Source organism: Sarcophilus harrisii, chromosome 2 (assembly GCF_902635505.1).
Source record: "Sarcophilus harrisii chromosome 2, mSarHar1.11, whole genome shotgun sequence".
NCBI classification, from domain to species: domain Eukaryota; kingdom Metazoa; phylum Chordata; class Mammalia; order Dasyuromorphia; family Dasyuridae; genus Sarcophilus; species Sarcophilus harrisii.
Genome location: NC_045427.1, coordinates 429,795,573 through 429,803,911, shown reverse-complemented (window position 1 = coordinate 429,803,911; position 8,339 = coordinate 429,795,573).

The window sequence follows — 8,339 nt, the reverse complement described above, 5'->3', positions numbered from 1 at the left end:
GTGGGGGACCCCTCTGATCCTCATCTGTCCACAAGGGGGCACTGGAGACTTACAAAGGGGAACCTTAAGCCTGGTTATGCACACAGACTCTAATAAAGACCAGTCTGCATAAATGAATAGCGAGCTGCTGGGGAAAGGAATAAACCTGTTAGAATCATAAATTCTCCACACCTTCCTCCTGCGAGGTTACACCTGACAGAGGAATGAACTTGTTAAAGGGATCGAAGAACATCTGAGTTGGGAGGGACCCGATAGCATCTAGCCCTTCTCCCCACCCCCCCACCCCCATTTTGTAGTCAAAGATACAGAGATCCAGCTTTAGTGAAATAATTTGCTCAACATCACATCGCCAGTGAAAGTTAAATCCAGGACCCAAACCTATGTTGTGCTTCCAATTCCTGTGGTCTTTCTACCACACCATGCTGTCTGTGGGGTTAAAAGTCGGGGCAGAAGGACCCCCCCTGCTCAAGTCCCTCTCACCAGAGTCTGGACAGTTCAGTTTTGACCATCAAAAGGGTAACTGAGACAGCTATCACAATCCCAGCTACAAAGGCTCCTAGATCTGGTGTTAGACAAAAAACCAGGCATTTTATTTTACAGATGAGGAAACTGAAGAACTGGGAACATTGCCCAGAACAGTAAAGCAGTTTGCCCAAGTTCATGCAGATAGTAAGACAGGGGGGTAGGATTTGAACTCCGAGGCCAAAGCTCTTTCCACCATATAAAGGTTCTGCCTAGCCTGAAGGCCACTAGGAACTGTACTGGTAAAGATGCTAGTGAGGACAATATACTTGACAAAAGTTTTACTTAAGGAAAATGAATAGTAAAGACTTGTCTTTATAAAATGATTTATCAGGACAGACAGGTGATACAATAGATGAACCTGGCCCTGGAGTCAGAAGGAACTGAGTTCAAATTTAGCCTCAGATACTTACTAGCTGTGTGATCCTGAGCAAGTCTCTTAACTCCAATTGTCTCCAAAAAATAATAAAGTAATTTATCATTTATACCACTGGTTCTCAGACTTTTGTTCTCAGTATCCCTTTATATTTTTAAAGATTATTGAGGATCTGTCCAAAGAGTTTTTGTTTATGTGGGTTATATTTGTAGATATTTGCCATAATAGAAATAAAACTGATTTTGAATATGTACATCTTCTGAAAGGGTTTCAGAGACCATCCAGGATTCTCTGGACCACACTTGGAGAACACTGAATTTTACACAACCTGTTAGGCTGATAGGCCAATGAATCTACTGTATTTTTTAGAAGGTGTGTTAGTGATGAACTAGTCCAATACCATCCTATCTCCCATTTTATAAGTCATTGTGATTTTATAAATGATTTTTGTAAATTCTCATAGATGTGGAAACTGAAGTCCAGACTCAATTAGTGTTTTGTTGTAGTCACACACAATCACAAGAACAGGTCTACAATGTCGGTGAGTTGGCAGTATGGGATAGTATTTTCAATCTTGTTGCAGAACCCTGGCAACCCTTGATGCTGGTGACCCCAGAGAGGAAATCAGGGAGCTGTGGAATGGGGGGCTAGTGGGGGCAGCTGAGAAGTCTGTCTGGTCCATGAACCGAGTGGGAACCTGATGTCTCTAGTCTGCTCAGCGCTGTGGGCTAGAGAGGGGTTGGAGAGAGGCCATCTAGACACAAATAAATGACTGAAGGTTTGGAGCGAAAGGGGGAAGGGTAGAAGGAAATTGTTTTTTTTGACAATTTCAGGGGGAGGGGAGGGGATAGGGAAACCCTGTACTGATGGGAGCTGGGGAGTGGGGGGGATAACTTAGTGCTAAATGAACCCTGGTGACAGGGGAGGAAATGGTGGGACAGCTGGAAATGTGGTAGGAGATCTGAAAAATCAATAGGAGATAAGCGCTCCAGGGGCATCGCTGTTCATCAGGTGCCAAAGGAAGAGGCTGCGAGTCCCTGCGAAGGAGAAAATATCACTGACCCCCCTGTAGTATTGATCAAACAGCCGAGACACTGAAGGCCAAACTCACTAATAAAGTGAGCTGAACAGCTAGGCTGATGTGGGCAGGGGAGTAAGGGCTGTGAAGGTCTTAAGGAAAAAAAAAATACACTTAGCTGGAAAGTTCTTGTTAAACTGTCTTTGTTTGTGGTGACCGGCGACAATGACCAGTCAGGTTTTCCCATTAGACCTAGATTCTCCATCTGGGCCCCACCCTTGGCTCCTTTTTTTTTTTTTAACTCTTGTTTGAGAATAGGGGGCTCTCCGGGGAAGGGGCTTCAGGAGGCACAGGGGGATTCTAACCAATATCCATTCTAGGAGTGCTGTCTGGCTTTCTGTGTGCACCCCTATATTGTGGCTTTTACATATACTAGTTTTATATGTAGTATGCTTGTTATGTATGCACACACACATATATCTATATCTATATATCCCAAAGACATAACCCTTCCCCTCTACCTAGAGAATCAGTACCTTTATGTTCTGATCAAAAGTAATGATCAGATTTATGAAAAATCAGCCTCATGTCACAGACGTGGAAATTGGATTCCACTGCCTAAAATCATGAAGAAAGAGCTAGGATTAGAAATTAGATCTCTTGAACCTTTATTCTGGTCACTAACTTTAGACTTGCATCTTGATAGTAATACAGGGGGATCATTATTTACCAAAACAACTAGCATTTATATAGCACTTATAGTTTGTAAAGTATTGGAAATATTTTATTGGATCATTACCACAACCCTGTGAGATAAAGGCTATCATTAACTCCATTTTACAGATGGGGAAACTGAGGCTTTGTAAGGTTAAATGACTTGCTGAGGGTTAGAGAGGAAATGGGTCTTTCTGACTCTAGAGTAGTATCCTCTGGTCACATGCAGATACCAAGGCTCTGTCCCTGCAAACACATGTGGCTGATGGGGCATGAATCCAGGGATTTTTTAGGTCTTTGAAAGATATAGGGCCCAAAGATGGACAATGGGTTGGAATTTAGAGGAATCATAATCTTCCTCATGAGGCACTCAGTTTCTCAGAATTTGTAGCAAGTTGGCCATAGCTGTTTCTGTATCCTTGATCAGAACCTTAGTCAGGTGCTAGCTCAAAAAAAAGAATGAAGAAGGCCTTTGGCTGTGTATCATGTGCTTTGGTAGTGAAAAAAGGAAGGTTGCTGGATCAGGCAAGGATATTGCAAATTCTTTCCTGATTTGAATATCCACTTTTTAAAAAAATAGTTATTTTATTTTTCTAAATACATGCAAAGATAGTTTTCAACATTTACCTTTGCAAAACCTTGTGTTTCAATTTTTTCTCCTTTTCTCCCTTCCCCCTTCCCCAGACAACAAGAAATCCAATATAGAAATATGTGCAATTCTTCTAAACATATTTCTATGTTCATCATGGTGCACACACACAAAATCAGATTAAAAGGAAAAAAAACCATAGGGAAAAAACCACAAGGCAGAAAACTATGCAAACAACAATCAAAAAAGGTGAAAATGTTATGAATGCCCATTTCTTTTTATATGATTTCAGGGATTAGACTAAGGAAGCACTATTTTCTCTGGTTCTGTACTTGCAATTCTGTCCCCTCCCTGACTGGATTTCCAGGATGCAGATTTTGTCTTCTCTTGCCTTTGGTTGCTGCTGCAGCTGCCTCTGTAGTCCAATCAGAATAATTTCCCTTGAAGAAGGGACCCTTGTAGGTTCTTATTTTATAGAGTTCATTCATTCTGTGTCCTCCCATTGAGGATGAGAATGAGGATGAGTAAGAACTGGAAACAGGTCCTGAGCAATGTCCACTTTACCTTAGAAAGTCTGTCGGGGACTATGAAAATGGAATTTAAACAAGATTTTGGGGTGTGTGTATGTGGTTTAAATACTTGGGAAAAATATAAGTACCTATTTATATAGAAAAAGACTGGCAGCATGCTATAGTGGATAGAAGGTAGCCCTTGGAATCAGGAAAATAGCATATGGGTTGCGAATTCAAATGTGACCCCAGACAGTTATTAGTTACCTGAGCTTGGGCAAGTCACTTAACCATGACTGCCTTCAAAACTAAAATGAAACAAACAAACAAACAAAAAACCCTACAAGGCTCTGAAAAAGATATTTTATAATTGAAATGGTTCTTTTTGAAGTGGACTCTCCACTTCCTCAAATAAAGTGCGGCAGTGTATATCAAAGACACAGCCACAATCAATTGCTTCCCAGATTAAACTGTCACTTATATGTAGATGACATAAAGAAGCAATTGTTATCTTTAAAAGAACAATGGATTTGGAATCAAGAAGAACTGGGTTCAAATCTTCCCTTTGGCACATACTAGTTAAGTGATGTTGTAAGCAAGTAAATTATACAACTTTCCATCACTCTATGAAACTCTATAAAACTATTAATGACAAGTTAACAGGTTATGTTGGTGCAATGAATATCCACAGAGGGAGTTTCTTAAATGAATGAAATCAAAAGTTCAGGGGATGGAAAAAATGTATCCATTTGTTTTTCTTATAGTGGTCCAGGGTTGTTTGCATTGTTTTTGTCTGGCAGCCTTCAGAAATTCTGGGAGTTTCTTATCTGATTCCTCCTATTCTGTCTGATATGAATAGAGCATTGGTCCTGGAGTCAAGAAGACATCTTCCTAAGTTCAAATCTGGCTTCAGATACTTACTAGCTATCACTCCACCCTGTTTTGCCTCAGTTTCCTCATTTGTAAAATAAGTTGGAAAAAGAAATTGCAAACTACTCCAGTATCTTTGCCAAGAAAATCCCAAATGGAGCCATGAAGAATCAGACATGACTGAAAAATTTCTGAACAATTTTATCTGACTTAGAATCTTAGAATTTCTGGGATGGAAAGGACACTTTTAACAGTCATCTAGTACAGCCTTTTTACTCTATACAAGAAAGTCCCTTGATTTTCAGTAAAGACTGGATTTAATCCATTCACTCCCAAGGAAATTCATTCCTTTGCTGGATAAGTATAGTTCTAATTGGCAAGGAGTTACTTATTTCTTACAGTCCCACTTTCCCCTATACCCCTAATTTGTCTCCTGGGAACACACTAGCCCCAGTTATCTCCTCTGAAGACACAAAGAACATTTTCAGTCTGTCTTTCATAAAAGCTCTATAAAACAGATATTTGGAAAGAACGCTTGTGTTCCCTGATGTGATTTTAAATAAACTTATTTTAGAAGGGAATGAGGGGTTTTTGGAAGGTAGGAGAATGTTTTTGGGACCACACTGTTATACAAGATTGTATAGAGTCTAAACACATGCTTATCATTCTCCATCTGCTTATATCAGAAAGGAAGGGTTATTTCTATACCCTGCACCCCTGGAGTAGGATGGGAGACATTGGACACTTGGCTTTCTTTGCTCTCCAAAAGCCCATACAAAAGGGACATATACACTTTTCTGGGCTCTCCTGCTGGAGCAGCAAACCTGGGCTGGGACTGGGCACCTTCCTGCTCTGGGAGATCAGTGAGGAGCCCCTTCTGTTGGCATGGAAACAGCCCTTTATTTAGTGAAGCAGGCCATCCATATCCCAGCCCCGCTATTTGTACTTGTCTAATTATTATTACTCTTTGCATTTTCCTCCAGTGGATGAGTAATGGGGGAGGGTCAGAGGGAAGAGATGGTGGAGGGGCCCGGGAGCAGTGATTTGTGGGGTAGGTATCTCGTCTTTGAGAGGAGACCATTCATCTTTCTGAGCTTCATCGAGAAGCAGAGAATAGTTGGGGAGGCTCAGAATCCACCAGTGCCTGTGTAAGTTTGGGGTGTGCCCACTGTATACACAGCCATCCAACTTGTGCAAGAGTCTTTGTGATTCTGTGTGAGTGCATCTTGTTCTCACCCTTGTCAGACCTGTGAGTTCGTGCCCGTGTGTGGTTGCCATACTTAATTATCAAATATATTTCTCTTTGTCTCTGCATATATAGATATATTATGTATACCTATAAGTAAAATAATCAAAGGTTAGCATGAAGAATGGTTATAATTGGAGCTCTTCACAATGAAACAGGAAAGTGGTACCTGATCCTAGCTCAGTTTTGGGAGGTGGACACTTCCTCAACACTGGAAGTGTCCAAAGTGATTCAAATCCTGGATCAGGGATGCTGTGAAGAGCATTCCTGCATAAGGTGGGAGGTTGGACAAGCTGATGTCTAAGGTTCCAATTTTAGGATTTTATTACTTCAACAAATGTTAAGAACTTATTCTGTGCAAGGCACAAACACAAAAGGAATTAAAACACCACCACCAACAAACACACAAATATACCAAAATAAAAAAAAAAAGTTGCTGCCCTCAAGGAACTTACATCCAATGGGGGACACAAAAGACACTAAGACTGTGAAGTTCCAACTAGAGGGATAAGTGGAGGCTTTGTTCAGGAAGAGGTAATGCTTACTGGGGAGCTTGGAGGAAGCCAAGGGATGATTTTATGATCATTTTGCCTTCTGTAACCATGCTCAGTCTAGAGAGTCTAATCTAGAAGCCAAGTGGATGTAGCTAGGGGGTGCAGTGGGTACTGAGCTGAACCTGAAGCCAGGAAAACTCATCTTCATGAGTTCAAATCCAGCCTCAAGTCACTTCCTAGCTGTATGACTCTGCCTCAGTTTTCTCATCTGTAAAATGAGCTGGAGAAAGGAATAACAAACCACTGCGTTATCTTTGCCAAGAAATCCCCAAATGGAGTCACAAAGTGTTGGACATAACTGAAAAAATGACTGCACAACAATAACAAAAGTGTGGTGGTTATTCAGCCTCAGAGTCAGGCAGATTTGAGGCAAGCAGGGCTAAGTGACTTGCCTGGAGTCACACAGTTATTAAGTATTCGAGGTTGGATTTGAATTCAGAAGATTCAGTCTGAGTCCTGGCAGTCTACCCAGTATACCCCGTAGTGGCCCACTCTGCTATGCTTTTTCTCTTTATTTTCATAGACATGCTGAAGAAACATTTATTGACTTGAGTGACGGTTCAATTAATTCATACCCCAAGCTTAGGATTTCACTTCTGCTCTATCTCCTTGATTTCAGCACTCTTTATACTCCATTCCTCAAAAAACACATTGTGTGATTGTGGGCATTTATACATGTACGTAGAAACACACTCAGCTATGGCCGAATAGCCGTAGTCAGATTTCCAGACATAGGAACATATGTGTACTCCAAATATCTAGGATGTATGTATGTACAATATTTTTAGGGTAGATTTTTCTAATTCTAAAATACATTAGCAGCAGCCGTCCTTGGGGCTGAGGCAGGAGACAGAGCCATGGAGCACCAAGATGCTTGGAATGAAAGACACACCTCAGAATGGAAATGCTGTAAGAAATTAGATTCTTCCCTCCCCTCATTTGCTCCCGTGATTATACCTCCAAGATGCTAATTGTGACAGGCGGTGGCTTCGTTAACCTGATGACTGAACAGTAGCGCTCAAGCTAATGACATCCTTAAGCCAGACTGCCAGCTTGGGGGTGTACACCTATTTGTTTGCCCTTTCCAATTAGATTTTAAACCAGAAAGGCCAATAGATCAAGCTGAAGTTACTATAATAGTGGGAAAGGGATCTGTTCCCTCTCCTTGTTTTCTTAGTATCCTGGGTGCTGGGCCCAGGACTTGGCTTTAGAAGAAATAAATAAAAGTATTTGCTGAAATTGAAGTGGTGGAGGAGGTTAGTGTACATTCTATTCTATGAAGTTAGTTGACATATTCTATGGGGAGATGGCTCAGATTGGGCAGGATCCACCTGCTGCTGAAACCAGGATCTACAGAGTGAAAGTTATCCAGCCAAAGCTCCATTCCTTTCTTTGTGATTGTTGTGGAATTGTAAACAGATTGTTGGGTTGCTGAAGGCAGATTGAGATAGAATTCTAGATGGAGTGTCATGGAAACGTAGATAGATTATTGTGGAATCATGGGTTGATTGTTGCATCATCGTAGACAGATTGTTGGAGAAATGTTATGGGATTGTTGGGAAATTGTAGAGGGATTGTTACAGAGATGTAGGTGGATTGTTGTATTGTGGACAGATTGCTGTGGAAATGTAGACATGTTGTGGTGAAATTATAGGCAGATTATAGTGAAATCATACACGTTATAAAATTGTAGACAGATGGTCTTTAGATTCTAGGCTGTTTCAGCTCTACTCAGTTTAAGTGAGCTCTGGGCAAAGTTGAGCTCTAAGGAAAATCCATATCCTTTCAGGAAGAAGTGCTTTTGTTTGTGTATCTACACAACTCTCAATATCAGGATGAAAAATAAGAATCGTATCAATTCAAATAATAAGATACTTTCTTTTTTTTGGTAAGGATATTGGGGTTAAGTGACTTGCTCAGAGTCACACAGCTAGTCAATAT